General features: G+C 37.4%; 1 non-coding gene across 1 annotated transcript; it reads left to right on the top strand.

The window, feature by feature from the left end:
• The first annotated feature begins 10,401 nt into the window (after window positions 1-10,401).
• On the top strand, window positions 10,402-10,508 carry LOC120084296. The gene has a single exon (XR_005483660.1). It is a non-coding gene; the product is annotated as a small nucleolar RNA R71 (small nucleolar RNA).
• Window positions 10,509-16,811: the final 6,303 nt, after the last annotated feature.

The raw sequence follows: 16,811 nt of genomic DNA on the forward strand, positions 1-16,811 counted from the left end.
TGGGATGTACATAATATCCATAACCCAAAATAGCGAGAATGGTAAATAAACACAATAAACCAGGGCATCCATATATCCATTACACATCTCTCACTTGCCCTAGATTATATAATGTACATGTCTCGTAGACCTAGACTCTCTAGATGACTCTCGAAAATTATAGCCGAGAGAGCCTTCGTAAATGGATTAGAACCTTGTGCTCCGAAGCGATCTTTTTGTCGATCACATCTACTTGATGCACAATCTCCCGTATTAGGTGATACTTCCTCTCAATATGTTTTCCTCATTTGTGGCTGCAAGGCTCTTTAAAGTTGACTACTGCCCTATATTTGTCATAGTATAAGGTGATAGGCAAGTCCATGTTTGGAATGACTTCCTAATCACTTAGGAACTTCCTGAGCCAAACTGCTTTCTTTGCTGTTTCACAAGCAACTACATATTCAGCCTCCATTGTGGAGTCTACAATGCATCCTTGCTTGATGTTATGCCATACTCAGCTCCCTCATTCAGGGTGAACACTGATCCCGACGGGGATTTTCTAGAATCCTTGTCAGTTTGAAAATTAGAATCGGTGTATCTCGTAAGAATCAAATCCTTAGATCCAGCATGTAGTCCATTGTTCTCGTAGGATACTTGAGGATGTTCTTAACTGCAGTTCAGTGGTGTAACCCTGGATTGGACTGGTACCTACTGACTATTCTCACTACATAACGAATGTTTGGCCTAGAGTTAAGTATATCATACAATAAGTTGACCGCAGTTGAGGCATAGTGAATATGTCTCATATCCTCAATTTCTTGAGGTGTCTTAGGACACTGTTCCTTAGACAAGTGAACCTCGTGCCTGAAAGGTAATAAATTCTTTTTAGAGTTATGCGTTGAATATCGAGTCAATATTTTTTCGATATAAGTTACTTGAGACAGAGCCAACGTACTATTCTTACAATCTCTAATAATTTGGATCCTAAGAACATATTGCGCTCTCCCAAATCTTTCATTTGATATTTGGGTTGCGAGCCATTTTTTAATATCATTAAGGTACCCTAAATCATCCCCAATGAGTAGGATATCGTCCACATAAAGTATAAAAAAAAAACTACGTTTTTTGTTGATTTTTTTTGTAGACACAAGGTTCATCAAAGTTCTGATTAAAACCAAAAGATTTGATCGCAGTATCAAATCTAATGTTCCAAGATCTGGATGCCTGTTTCAACCTATAAATGGATCGATTTAGCTTGTAAACTTTTTGCTCTTGACCTTAGGCTATGAACCCCTTAGGCTGAGACATAAAGATATTCTCCTCAAGATTGCCATTCAGAAAAGCAGTCTTGACATCCATTTGCCATATCTCATAGTTATAATATGTGGCTATAGACAAGAGAATTCTTTTAAACTTAAGTATAGCAATAGGGGAAAAAGTTTCCTGATAGTCAACTCTTTCCCTCTAGGTATAACCATTTGTTACAAGTCTAACTTTAAAGGTTTGTACCTTTCCACCTACATCTCTCTTTCTTTTATAGATTCATTTAAACCCTATGGGTTTAACCCTTTAGGTAGATCTACAAGTTTCTATACTGAATTGAAGTACATAGACTCCATTCAAGGTCCATGGCTTTTACCCATTGCTCTTTGTCTATGCCATTCATTGCCTGCTTATAAGACAATAGATCCTCAACGACATCATCTAGTATGACAACCTGAGTTTTAGTTAAACCCAAGTAATAGTTAGGTTGTGATATAACCCTTCCACTATGTCGAGGCACTCTCAACAATTGAGAATGACGATATTAATTTAAAGTGCTAGCTTCTTCATTAACTCTTGATGTAGGACCAACTTCATCAACAACCCTTGTTGATTCTTCAATAGCTTCATTTAATACTAATTTGCTCTGTGGTTTATGATCTCTCATGTGGTCTTCCTCTAAAAATGTAGCATTTTTCGATACAAACACCTCGTTTTCTTAAGGGTTGTAGAACATATCACCCCTTGTTTCCTTAGGGTAACCAATAAATTGGCATAACCTTGAACGAGGTTCCAATTTCTTAGGATTTGTCACTAGCACATGTGCAGGACAACCTCATATTCTGAAATAATGCAAACTAGGTTTACGCTCCTTCCATAACTCGAAAGGTGTCAGAAACACTCTTCGATGGAACATTATTCAAAATGTGAACTGCAGTCACTACTGGATAGCCCCAAAACGAGCTCGACAATTGAACATAGTTCATCATAGAATGAACCATGTCTAACAAGGTTCTATTTCTCCTTTCTGATACATCGTTCTGCTGAGATGTATCAGGTGCTAAAAGTTGGGATGGGATTCCATATTCTATCATATATTCTTGGAATGCTAAATTCTTGTACTCTCCACCCTGATGAGATCGAAATATTTTAATCATTTTACATAGCAGCTTTTTAACTTCAGCTTTATATTCCTTGAACTTTTCAAGGGCCTCAGATTTATGTTCCATTAGGTACAAGTAACCATACTTTTAATAATCATCTATGAAAATGAAGTATTCGTACCCTCATTGAGCTTTTACATTCATTGGACCGCATACATTTGAAAGTATGAGCTCTAAAGGCTCTTTGGCTCTATAATATTTTCCACTAAAAGGTCTTTTTATTCATTTTTCCTTCAAGATATGATTCACATAGAGGTAATGAATCATCTTCTAACACACTTATAAATCCATTCTTTACCAATCTCCCGATTCCATCAAGATTTATGTGACCTAATCTCAAATGCCAAAGATATGTATTTTTGTTACTTGGAGAAATTCTTTGCCTTTTGTTTGCATATTAACAGTTTCAAACATCACATGATTTAAGAGTGCTTTTGCTTCAGTTGGTCTTAACACATACAAGTTGTTTTCTAATTTTGTTGAATAAATAATCACATTTTTAATAATGAACGCTTAAGAAATTGAATATTTTTTTTCTATAAAGCAAGAAATAGATACAAGGTTCCTTTTAATATTAGGAACTATATACAAGTTTTCCAAAAATAAGTATCTATTTCCAAAAAAACAACTTTGCAGCTCCCACAGCACGAGCTAAAATGGCTTCTATCGTTCTAACCTTGAGCGTCATTTCACTTCTTCGAGCTGCTGGAAGGAACTAATTTCCTATAAAGAAGAACAAACATGATTAGTGGCTCCTGAATCAAGTATCTAGGCATTATAGTCATTTTCCACTAAACAAGTTTCTAGAACTAGTAAATCATATTTACCTTCCTTTTCTTTCTTCTTCTCAGCCAAGTACTTTGGGCTTGACCATCCACATTGCAGTGGAAACACTTACCTTTGCCAGCCACATCGGCCTTGCCCTTGCCTTTCCTAGCAGCAGGAGCCTTCCTCTTCCCTCATTTCTTCTTCTGGATCTTCCTAGAACTAGACGATGAGGGAACAAACTTAGTTCTAGAGGATGAACCCTTATGGAACTTTTTGGAATGGGCAACATTTGCCTCTCCTTCTATTGGTCCTTACTTTTCATAAGAGACTGGTAAGTCTGTAACTCATTCAGGAGGGAGTTATGGTGTACTCTATTTTATTCATAACCACATTGCTACATAATTGGAGGAAGCACTTTGGAAGAGATTCTAGAATAAAAGATACCTGACCTTGCTCTTAGATGGCCGCATCCTTCATTTCGATGACATTGAAGGGACCATCAGGTCAAGAATATGTTCTCTCACTGACTGTCCTTCCTTTGTTTGCACATTATAAACATACTTGAGAGCCTCATACTGGATCCAAGAGGACGGTTGTCCAAACATCTCCTGGAGAGACTCCATGATCTAACATGCAGTGATCATGGCCTCGTGTTTCTTGGTAAGAACGTTAGACAGACTTGCCAAGATATAGACTCAAACCTTGTCATTTGCCTTTGTCTAGCAGTTATGAGCATCCTTCATTGCTTGGATGCATTTCGAGGAGGGACTGGAGGACACTCCTTCGTTAAGACGAATCATATATCATCTATAACTAGAATCGTATTCAAGTTAGATTTCCACATCACATAGTTTTCACCAGTTAGTTTTTCGTTCTTTAGCAAGGAAATAATTGTGGAAGACATGTTGAAATGAATGACTAACAATTGACCGTATTAGTTATATTTATCTTAATAAATTACACAAAATACAAGCACCCAATCAATTCAGAAAACAAGCAATAAAAGAACATAATTAAATTATTAATTTAGTTTTTTCAACGATACTTCAGAGGTTTAAAGCAACAGTCACCGAAGGGCGATCAACTACCTCTCCCTTGAATTGAGACAATCGCAGCTAATTACTAATACCAAAATAACTCTTATTCCTATAGTTCTTAGCTACCATTTTTTGGCCAAAAATTCATTAACTATCTTAATTCATCTCATAGGTGTGACCCTACTATTTTCGGATCCTAGAGGTGTAAGTTTCTAAAATATGCAGCAGAAGAAAAACATATCATAAAGCATTTTAATTCATCAAATTTGGCTTTGGATTAAGCATGTTCATGAGATGTTAAGAGGGTTTCATACCTTTGAATACCTACTTCAAACTCGAAATTTAGCTGCAATCTTCTCCAATTCAGGCTGTAGACCATTACTAGAGCTTCTCTACTATCCTCTAGGAGCTTTAGATTGAGTTGTGAAACTCAAAACAAACTTGAATTTTGGGAATTAAAAAGAGAGGGAGACTGGTTTTTCTGGTTTTCACTTGTTGAATAACACCTTCTTCAACCTTTTGATTTTAGTCGAAAATCAGAAGTTGCATGCATGTTTTCAGCTCAATCCTTTTCTCCTTTAACCAGCATGCATTCTTGTTACATCAAAATTGGTCAGCTCCACCTTGAGAATTTTGAGTGGAATTAGTGAGGTATGAGTAAGGTGCTTGAAAAACTAAGTGAAAAAAATCCAACCATTTGGTTTTTCCAAATTTCCAATTTTCTTTTATTCTAAATTTGTTTTTCAAAATCAAAATACTTTTTCAATTTTAATTCTTTTAATTAAAATAAAAATTTTATTAATTTTATAAAAATTAATTTTTCTAATAAAATTAATAATTAAAAATTAAAAATTAATTAAACACTTTAATTAATTTTATTATTTTAATATCAAATATTAAATTAATTTGTCATCAATACCATCACCATGAATCTCTATTCATGAAATTAATATTTAAATAATATTTAAATATTAACCGATTCTTCAATTTTGTTTAATTCCAAAAATTAAACGTATAATTATAATACATATAATTACTAATTCCCTTAAATTCTAATTTGAACATTTCAAATAAACTTATCACGTTATTCTAAGGCTCATTCCGTTTGTGAGCTAGTAGGTGACCTAATGGACCTACAGATCATGGCTCCAAAGATTCGAGATTAATTGGCTAAACTCTTTACACCAAATTAACCCTCATTTGTTAACTATCAAGTCACTCCACTAAAGTCTAGTAGTTGCACTCCCCTCACTGTAGATATATTGTATCCACTCGATATAACCATGATTAGTAAGTTAACCCTTCACCGATTGTTCTTAAAAACGGCCGTGTCAAGTGGCTGTTTTACCCCCGAGATTACCTCTTGTTCCTTAGGTCCAACTTTATTCATATACTATAGACCATTTTCAATATTTGCTCAAACTTGATTCATCTTTATTTCTCTACATAAAGTTCAAGTATTCATATAATAGTCATGGGTCTTAGTTTATTGGATTTAGTCTTTACAAATGTAATTTTTCAGAATTCAATAACAACTTTATTGAATAAATATTGAATGTCTAACTTTACAAATTGCGAGTTTTAGGACATTCAACCCAACAAGAGGTATGCTTCAACAGGCTACTGTAAGAAAAGATAATTGTTGAAAATTAACCTAAGAAACTCTATCCATTACTAGATTTTGCATTGTTCCGAATCCTATCAGGCTCTTCAAAGGGGTGGTCGTTCTGAGACAACACACAGGCGGATCATAGGAATCTCACGGTGCAATCTAATGAAGAAGACCGTAGGATACGTTGACAAGCATCATTCTCCCACTTACTATAAACACTTTCCTTATTTACCTTGGTATTGACTTACTCAAAAACTTTCGGAAGGGAGGTCGCGCCCAGGGCGACACAAAGCCGAGCATGGATCTCACGTAGTGAATTTTTAGGGACGTGAAAGTGATGCGTTATTTTATGCAGTGATATAATGAAAGGAGTTGCGGTGATAGAAAATGCATTGTGCAACAAGCTTTCTCAGCAGAACCCAAGTATAAATCCTGCGGAGTTTCCTAGTAAGTCCAGGGTCGAACTAAGGGACTAAGGAACACAATATGTGGTAATAATTTTTAAGATCACTTTGCGGTAACACATGAATTAATGGTTTGGTTGGTTTGTTGTTTGAAGTATAAAAAGTATGCGACGGATTTAAGAATAGATTGATTATGCGGAAGATACACTGAGTATGCGAAGGAACGGGTTAAGAAGGTCTTTAGCTAGCGTTTCCCGAGAATGCATTCAAACTATGAGATCATGCTACACTTATGTGACAACAATCATTTTCCAATGCAATGCAGTAGCTCCTAATTCTAGGATGCATACGATGAATGCGATAATGTCTATAGAGCTTATTCCTAAGTCTCTACTTCTTGCCTATGCGATGATGCGAGATGCACATAAGGACAAGGTGACCGCATACAATCATAACCTATCCCTAGGATGCATGCGATGCGCTAATAGAAAACAGCGCTTATTCCTAAGCTTCTATCTCTTGATTATGCGTTTCTAATCTAACTCCCCCGAGCTTAGATTCTAACCTGACTTTTCCAAGCCTAGATTCTATCCTTAGATTACCCTCTTAAGTATCTCTAATGGACAAATGACGCATATATAATACAAGATAATCGAATAGAATGAAGATCCCCAATCATGTTAGCTAAGTGCTTCTCAACCCATTTGACAGATTTAGCTACTCATGCGTAATGTACAAAGAGTGAACAGATATAAAGATGTAAATTCCATTTCTATAGATAAGTTCAGAGTAGAAAATGACAATGGAAGATAAGGATAGAGAGCCTGGTAGCAATTCCTTGCTTCCCAAGGCCTTTACACTGTTAATTCTATTTTGCTCAAAAGATGTTCCTACTTCCACAGGAGTTGGTCCTCTCTCTGATCTTGACGCTTCCGACACTCTTCCAAGTTCACCGGAACGATCTCTCGGTACAATCTCACTTTCTTCACTTCCGCCTTCTAAGTAAAAGAGAACTAAGAACACTACTAATTCTAACTAAGGGGAAAATTCTCTAACTGTCGAACTCTTCACTGAGGGTGGCCTCTGGTATTTATAGAGCTTCAGGGTCAAAGGCTTCTTCTCTCTCATGATTGCACTGATGGGATGGTATTAATTCTCTGTCTGATGCGTCGAATATTTGTCATCGAAAAGTTGAATGTACTTGCTACAGTAGTTCGTTAACGACTTGTCAACTTAATTCGGAATCGACCATCATCAGCTTTCTGTCTCATCGTGATTTATTACGCTTTTCACCCAGATGCACCCACCAAGTTATGCTGGCTCTATACGAAAACCTTCTTAAGCAGATACTTGCAAGCGCAAATGACTGCATAGCCTTGCGTTAACGCAATCTTTTGATGCGCTCGGCCGTTGATTTCTTTGGATCGCATTTTCCACCTTGTGTCAACGCATGTTCTGCACAAAAATACATAAGTTAACTGTTTTAATGCGTTGGACGTATGCGACCGCAATATTGTGAACTGAATGCTTTTTGGACACAATCTTGTATATTTTTATCAACGCAAACTTGCATTGTTTTATAACTTAGCACTGTAATCTTGTATATTTTTATCAACGCAAACCTGCATTTTTTTTTATCTTTGCATATTTTAGACATTATTTTTTTTCCTCTGAACTTGCGCTAATCCAAGTGTCTCGCCTTCGTTTTCGCTTGCCCCCTCATGTGTCATGCGGACATCCAACTACGAGCAAGGAGTTCTTTCTCAGACTAAACTCATGCCCATTTGGCAGCGGAGTTGCGGTCATTTATTTATGCGTTGATCACGATTCCTACCTTCGTTTTGGCTTGCCCCCACGTATGTCATGCGGACATCCAACTACAAGTAGAATCCGATCGCAACGTTATGATTTTTTATATATATAAACAAGGCTAAAAATAGCAAGGTAAAAAATGAATACTGCACCCCCAAATTTAAAATACGGCAATGTCCTCATTGCCAAAAGATTGAAAGAAGTCATGCGATGTTCTTAGGAAGTTTCATAAAGGGTCAATTTGAAAGAAAGCTAGCAGACCACTAACTTCTAGAAATATTTCATGAGATGACTGTCCTAAAATTAAGTTGACTCTAGTGTATACGAAAAAATAGAAGCCTGCGTTTCATCATTGAAATCATAATTGGGAAAGAGAAATCATGCGGTGATTTACTAAATTGATCAATGTTAAATGATTGCGGTAACCAAAGAGGATGCGGTGATAAAATTTCCAAAATTAAAATGCAATGCGATAGTGCAAAATTTGGAATAAAGTCAAGGAAAGACACAACCCCCAAATTTGTGTTGTTGCCCGCAATATTTGTTGACGCATCCTGCTTTGCGGCGATCTACTTTCTTTGGATTGCAGTGACGGAATAAAGTAATCGCGTCTTTGTGTAGCGCCTCCACAATCGTTTACCTTGATTGTTGCAAGAAAAACATTGAGAGAGTCAAATAATCATAAAAAAACAAAGTTAGTAAAATCGTTTACCAGGATCGTTCAACACAATCACATTATTATTTTCTCTCTTTTTCTTTAAGCAATGAACAAATATGCGATAACAGATAACAGCAAGAGAGTTCATGAAGCATTGATAAGAAACAAAAAGGATATTCAAAAGGATTGCGTCCTTGATGAGGTTGAGTCGCATAGTAACTCAGGGACTGCTTATTTCAAGCTGGAATTTTCATGTCCACAGTGGCTTTTTCTTCTTTTCTCGATCTTCTGAAATCTTGACTACCTTAATCTAGAGCCTTTTCCCATTAATGTTCATCACAATTTCCCCCTTGCGCACATCAATTTGAGCGCGACCAGTCGAGAGGAATGATCGTCCCAATATGACGGGCACAACTTTGTCCGCTTTATAATTCAAAATGATGAAGTCTGCCGGCAAGATGAATTTGTCAATCGAGATTGTGGCATCTTTCAACTCTCCCTCGGGGTGTATTCGTGATCTGTTCGCAAGTAGAAGAGTTTCCATTGTGGGCGTGAGTTTGCCCATATTCAATCGTTTGAAGATTGATAGTGGCATTACATTTATACTCACCCCAAGATTGCATAGTGCTTGGCCACTGTAGACCCCTCCAATGAAGCATGGTATCGTGAAGATACCTGGGTCGCACATTTTTGGTGGGATCGTTGTAATGTCTCCGTAGCGATTTTATCTTCATGAATTTGTTTCTTTTTCAATCTTTGCAGGAATGGTGGTAGCTGGACTTCTTCTATCTCATGTTCTAGAGGCTTACAGATGGACGCAACTTTTGGTTTCATCTTCTCGGGCTCTTCTAAAACATATGTCAACGGGTTCTCAGTGGTTACTGCATTCAAGCTGGTCGCGATGGGTTCCTCCCTTCCTTCTGCAGTCATTGTTTTGCTTAACAAGGAGACTACTAAGCATTATTCCTTCCTCGTACCCCCAGCATTGTAGAGGAGCTCAGTTGAGCTTGGCAACGCTTCTTGCGGTCTTTTTTTGAGTTCGCCCGCAATCTGTCCTAGCTGAAATTCGAGATTTCGGATGGACGTTACTTGACTCTAAAGCACTGATTCGTTCTTCTCAATGTACTGCTTAAGCAAGCTCTCTAAGGATGAAGATTGCGATGCCTGCGAACTGTTGGCTTGGTTATGTGTTGGATCGTTGGTTCGCGGGAAAAATCCGAGTGGCCCTTCTTTTTACGCCACTGGTTGAAAGCTTTGTTGTTGATTTTTCATGCGAAATTGGGGTGGTTTCTCCACCCAGGGTTGTATTCTTTATGAAGCATACTGACTACGTATTTTCTAGGCATTCTTCCATCGGATGTGCATCTCCGTAGATGACACAACTTGCTGTCGTTTAAGTAATTGCGTTGACCTGCCCTTTTTTCACTACCGTGTTGTTAATTGCGATGCCTTGTATTAAACTCATCATCGCAGTCATTTGGTTCTAAAGGGATGCGCTAGCCCCTTGTTCGCGTCATTGTCTTTAATTCTTAATCTTTAATCGGTTTCTCTTCAGTCCTCGTGATTTTTTGTAATGCGATCAAGGATATTTTTGAACTCCTCATACGTTTTATCTAGCAGACCTCCAGCTGTTGCTGCATTGGCAGTGGTCTGCGATGCAGGGGTTAATCCTTGGTAGAAAATCTCCATCTGTAAGCAATCTGGTAAGCCGTTATGTGGGCAGTCTCTTACCAGCCTCTTAAACCTCGCCCAAGCATCGTTGAGCAATTCATCAGTTTCCTATTCAAAATTGGTTATTAATTTCCTTCTCCTAGCATTCTCAGTTGGTGGGAAATATTTCTTCATAAGCTTCTCTACTACTTGTTCCCAAGAAGTAATCTCCTCCATTTCAAGAGAATACGCCCATTTTTGTGTCTGGTCACACAACGAAAATGAGAACAAAGTTAGTCGAACTTCCTCCGTAGAGATATTCGGGAACACAAAAGTGTTGCAGATTTCTATGAAGCTTCGGAGGTGGGCATGCAGGTCTTCGCCATGCCTTCCTCTAAACTGTCCAGTAGTCTGGATCATCTGCAGCATCACCGATTTCATTTCGAATCTCGATCCATCAAGAGCATGCCTCATGATTCCTGGGAGAAATCGTAAAAGTTGGCCGACGCATAGTCCCGAATGGGCCTATTGTGGTCCTCTGCCAGTAGGATTTGATTCGCCTGACATTGTTTTCATTTGGTGCTCCGTTTCTAGATTGTTCCGCCATATTATCTTTCTCTTGTGGTTGGCGACTATCTCGTAGTCTTCGTCGGAATGTTCTTTCAATCTCTGGGTCGTAATTCGCCAGTGATTAAAAGCTGCAAAGAAATCAAAAAAATTACTGTTAGCACACTGAATTGCCGAAGTCTTCGGCAACAACGCCAAAAACTTGATGCGTTATTTTATGTGGTGATATAATGAAAGGAGTTGCGGTGAAGGAAAATGCATTGTGAAACAAGCTTTCTCAGCAGAACCCAAGTATAAATCCTGCGAAGTTTCCAGGTAAGTTCAGGGTTAAACTCAGGGACTAACTTAGGGACTAAGGAACATAATATGAGGTAATAATTTTTAAGATTACTTAGTGATAACAGATGAATTAATGGTTTGGTTGGTTTATTGTTTGAAGTATAAAAAGTATGCGGCATATTTTAGAAAAGATTGATTATACGGCAGATACACTGAGTATGCGGAGGAACGGGTTGAGAAGGTCTTTGGCTAGTGTTTCCCGAGAATGCGTTCAAACTATGTGATCATGCTACACTCATACGACAAGAATCATTTTCCAATGCAATGCAGTAGCTCCTAATTCTAGGACGCATGCGATGAATGCGATAATGTCTATAGTGCTTATTCCTAAGTCTCTACTTCTTGCCTATGCGATGATGCGAGATGCTAATGATGAAAATTTAGATTACAAAATCGTCAAGGACTTGATAACTAAATTTAAGTGAACGCAATATGCGATGCATATTCTTAGTGTGTGCGTTGATTATCATGCGTTGGAATGAATTATGCGTTAACGAATGTATGCGATGACCATGCATTCCTGTCACAAGTTTTCTTGCACTCACGCCAAGTATAACGCGAACGCAAGTTTCTCGGGTGATCCGAGGTCGAACTCAGGGACTTGTAGCTAGATGTATGCGGTAATGTGTATGCTGTGGTTGAATAAAAGAATGATGGAAGGGTTATTATGCTAACACTACTCCTACTCCTAACTAACAGGCAACACAATGAGAAGTAGAATGAGAGGTAGAGACATGACAACTGTTGGCGTGAAATAAACAGATGGGAAAATAGATAAAATGTGAAGATGTCTTCATCGCAACCCTTAAGAGTGACTGCAAGGGCAACCTCAGCCAACAGAAGCTATGCAATCATACTACACACACTAAAAGCCTAAATATAGGATGTATGCGATGTGTATGCAAAAGGGTCGAGATGACCGCATACAGCCACCATATCCTACTTCCTGGACGCATGCAATATCCTCTCCGTAGGGTGCATACGCTGTGTGATAGCAAACGAAGCTTATTCTTAAGTTTCCCATTCTTGCTTATGTGTTCCAATCCGCTCTCTCGAGTCTTAGATTTGGATTTTAGACTACTCTTCCAAGTATGCTTAAATGATGAATGATGCGCTCATAAGACAAGGTAACTGCATGAACTTGGCTGACGCAAGATTATTCCTATCTCTAGTGAACAATAGCTTACATTGCTTGATGCGTCCAACCACTTACCCTCCCGGGCAGTTAGTTGTTGCTGACTTTACTCATAGACAAGCATTGCGTCCGCCTATAGACAGGCGTTGCTACAGCTTCGCACTAAGCAAATAAGGTTTTCTCACACACTCATGTAACGCACACCTCTCGATGGTTTGCTACATGCATCATATCTCTAATCCACATGACTAAGTATGCGATAATCTAGCAATCTCACTAAGTGATGCAATGAAAGTTAAGGATGCTAAGTAATGAAAGATGGAGATGGAATCGAAGGAAACACAGAAATGCATTGAACACATAATGTATTAATTCCTTAATCCCAAAATGTAATATAATACAATATAAGAAAAGAAGAGAAAATGAAAGAACCAGCTGGAAGTAATGCCTTGCTTCCATCGGATGTGTGTCAAGGTTGCCGATGGTGCCATGGATGGGTAGTGGAACTGACTCTCTCGAGATCTAGCTCTGATCGAAGGCTCTGATCGTCACTAGGAATGGATGAAGGAGATGAAGAACTCTCAAGCTTCTTTCTCACGCATTAGTCTGGATCATAGGGATCCGCCCTAAGGCGAGCCTCAAGTGAAAGACCCTGGATGAGTTGAAATTCTACTCAGCGACTTCTATTTATAGAGCTTGGATCGCTGACAACATTTATGGACTACTATGATTTTGACATTCATGACACGTTAGTCCTTTTCTGAATCTCTGCTGCTAACGGCGTGGTAGGTGAAATGTCAACATCATCTTTTGATTTTCCTGAGAGATGTGTTGATGCGTCCATTCCACCAACCTTGCGTTTATCCCTCTACTATGCATTATCGTGTAGCCGCAATCGTGCAGTGATCGTATTCGCTTTATATCGCAGCTCTACACGATGACCGCAATCGCTTGACGATTGCAACTCCTATGCGATGGAGGCATGCGGTTGATCACCGCAACACCCATGCGTTAATCGTATTCGTTCGCCTTTGTGATGGAGAGTTTCTCCGTATGCGGTCGTCTATGCGATAATCCGGCTTCTGCGTTTGCATCCACTTCCTGCGTTAGCTACAAAAATAGACAATTAAACATATAATAATGCATAATAATGGGTTAGCCGAGATTCTCAATGCTAAACACAGCTAACTTCTTTTCTCATGAATTCTTAACATAATTGTCGCATATTCTGCTTAACAGCCTTCATAATTCTAAATAAAAGGCCTAAGATGACATGCATTTCTGCATGTCATCAGATGCACACAAAGACAAGGTGACCGCATACAATCATAACTTATCTCTAGGATGCATGCGATGTGTTAATAGCAAACAACGCTTATTCCTAAGCTCCTATCTCTTGATTATGCGTTTCTAATCTGAATCTCCCGAGCCTAGATTCTACCTAACTTTTTCAAGCCTAGATTCTATCCTTAGATTACCCTCCCGAGTATCTCTAATGGACGAATGACGCATACATAATACAAGATAATCACATAGAATAAAGATCCTCAGTTATGCTAGCTAAGTGCTTCTCAATCCATTCGATAGATTTAGCTACTCATGCGTAATGTACAGAGAGTTAACAAATATAAAGATGTAAATTTCATTTCTATAGATAAGTTCAGAGTACAAAATGACAATGGAAGATAAGGATAGAGAGCCTGGTAGCAATTCCTTGCTTCCCAAGGCCTTTACATTGTTAACTCTATTCTACTCAAAAGATGTTCCTGTTTCCACAGGAGTTGGCCCTCTCTCTGATCTCGACGCTTCCGGCACTCTTCCAAGTTCACTGGAACGATCTCTCAGTACAATCTCACTTCCCTCGCTTCCGTCTTCTAAGTAAAAGAGAACTAAGAACACGACTACTTCTAACTAGGGGAATATTCTCTAACTATCGAACTCTTCACTGAGGGTGGCCTCTGGTATTTATAGAGCTTCGAGGTGAAAGGCTTCTTCTCTCCTATGATTGCACTGATGGGATAACATTAATTCTCTGTCTGATGCGTCGAATATTTGTCACTGAAAAGTTAAGTATACTTGCTACAGTAGTTTGTTAACGGCTTGTCAACTTAATTCGGAATCAACTGTCATCAGCTTTTTGTCCCATTGTCATTTATTACGCTTTTTACCCGAATGCACCCACCAAGTTGCGCCTGCTCTATGCGGCAACCTTCTTGAGCAGATACTTGCGAGCGCAAATGACCGCATAGTCTTGCATTAACGCAATCTTTGATGCGCTCGGCCGTTGATTTCTTTGGATCGCATTTTCCACCTTGCGACAACGGATATTCTGCACAAAAATACATAAGTTAACTGTTTTAATGCGTTTGACGCATGCGACCGCAATATTGTGAACTTAATGCTTTTTTGACGCAATCTTGTATATTTTTATCAACGCAAACCTACATTGTTTTATAACTTAGCACTGTAATAACGTGCATTTCTGCCCGTTATCAAAAAGCTAAAAACTGATATATCCTATATACCATTTTTCTCCCAGTAAAGTGTTATGCCATTTTAGGGTTTTATTATACTTAATTAAATTCGGACTAATGAATCTATCTAAGTCTATGCCTATTATAACTCTTATAATAAGGTCTTTACTCTAATGTTCTAGGTGAATTAAACCATTTAATTAACCTAGTAACATTGCATGCTAAAAAGACTAAAGTTAATTCAACTTAAGTTCCGGGTCAGTTCCCAAGTAGGAGGTGTTCTATAAACCGTCATCTTAAGTACCCCCAACCTAGACAGAACTTTACCGTTAGAGTTCTCTTATATTAGGTCATATTTTCAATCTATTAAAAAATAGGACTTAATTATAATCTTATTAGAATTAATGTAATCTAAGGTCTAAATTAATTTTAAATATTTTAAAATTAATTATAATTCCTTAAGATCCTAAGTTTGCATGCAACTCTTTATTATAGGTTGATGGTTAATAATATTAATTATATAACTATTACAAAATTAATTATTAGCCCTATAATCATGCTTTCTATGATTTAATTAATTAACAATCAAATTCTAATTAATAAGAAAATCATATTAATTGCATTTCATGGCTTATTATAACAACTATATTAAAGTATGAATGTGTCATGCTCAATGCAAATTGATTTTCAACTTTATTAATATAACACTTATATTAAACAATTCATGAAAATCAACCATGCATACACAAAATATAAATAGATATAACCCTTTATATTTATCTAAATAATGTCATGCATCATTCTATTCAAATTTCATATATTTAACATATCAAAATATATTCAATAACTCATAAAATTATATATATATATATATATATATATATATATATATATATAATGCATTAATACCATACATTATAACCCTTATAATATATCAAAATGCTTGAACATGTTTAGCCTATGGTGTGATTTGTCTAAATGATATCCACAAAGCATTTAAATAGTAAATGAACCGATAGTTTAGCCCCTAGGATAAAATAAAGCAATAAATTACAATAATTTTGCAAATTTTATCCTAAAACAACTTTTGCGGTTCTAAAATTGGACCATACCAACTCGAACCGACTCAAATCGCTTCGAATTGGACCTCAAAACCACAAACCAAGCCAACCCAACACAAAATCGGACCAAACCACCTTGAACCAACTGAATCGAATTGGACCACCGAACTACAGCTGAACCACACACAAAGCAAACCCTAACGTCGCATGTATTGTAGCGTTGTAACGCCAAGTGCAGCATTGCAATGCCACAACACCAGAAAACAATTCTGGTAGTTTGTCAATTGTTCGTCCGTTTTTTGCCAAAATTGGTCTCGATCTTCATCGTTGACAGTCCAAATTCTAGACATGGACTTACATAACACTCTAATTGCATGATAAAATGTCTAAAAACGTATAGGCCTTTATAAATAGATCGAATCAAACATGTAAATCTATGGTAAAAAATTTACCAAAAATATTTATTCGCAAAAACACATTCATAATGAAAATTTCAAAATTCTAAATTAATTCTACAAAAAAACTCTGATACCAATTGTAGGGATAAAAGCCCTAGCGGAATGGAAAATATCAGAACCTTTCACAAAATTAATTGAGAAAACGTGAAATACCAGTACCCTGGGAAAAGCTAGAAAACCATAAAGACTTAAAAAAAATCTAATATAAAATTCTAGGTTAATCCTACAGGAAAAAAAAAAACAAAAAAAAAAAAAACAAACAAACCTTACTCTCGTTGAAGACTCGAATGCCAATTCTCCTTTGAGTTGGAATTCACAAACACCATCAATGGACAACCTTCCTATTCTCTGAGAATTAAGGTTTTGGTTTGTGGGAACCAATCTCAAAATTGAGGAAAGAAGAAGGAGAAATTTTTTAAAGAAATTTCACA

The sequence above is a fragment of the Benincasa hispida genome, chromosome 8, assembly GCF_009727055.1.
Source record: "Benincasa hispida cultivar B227 chromosome 8, ASM972705v1, whole genome shotgun sequence".
Taxonomy (NCBI): domain Eukaryota; kingdom Viridiplantae; phylum Streptophyta; class Magnoliopsida; order Cucurbitales; family Cucurbitaceae; genus Benincasa; species Benincasa hispida.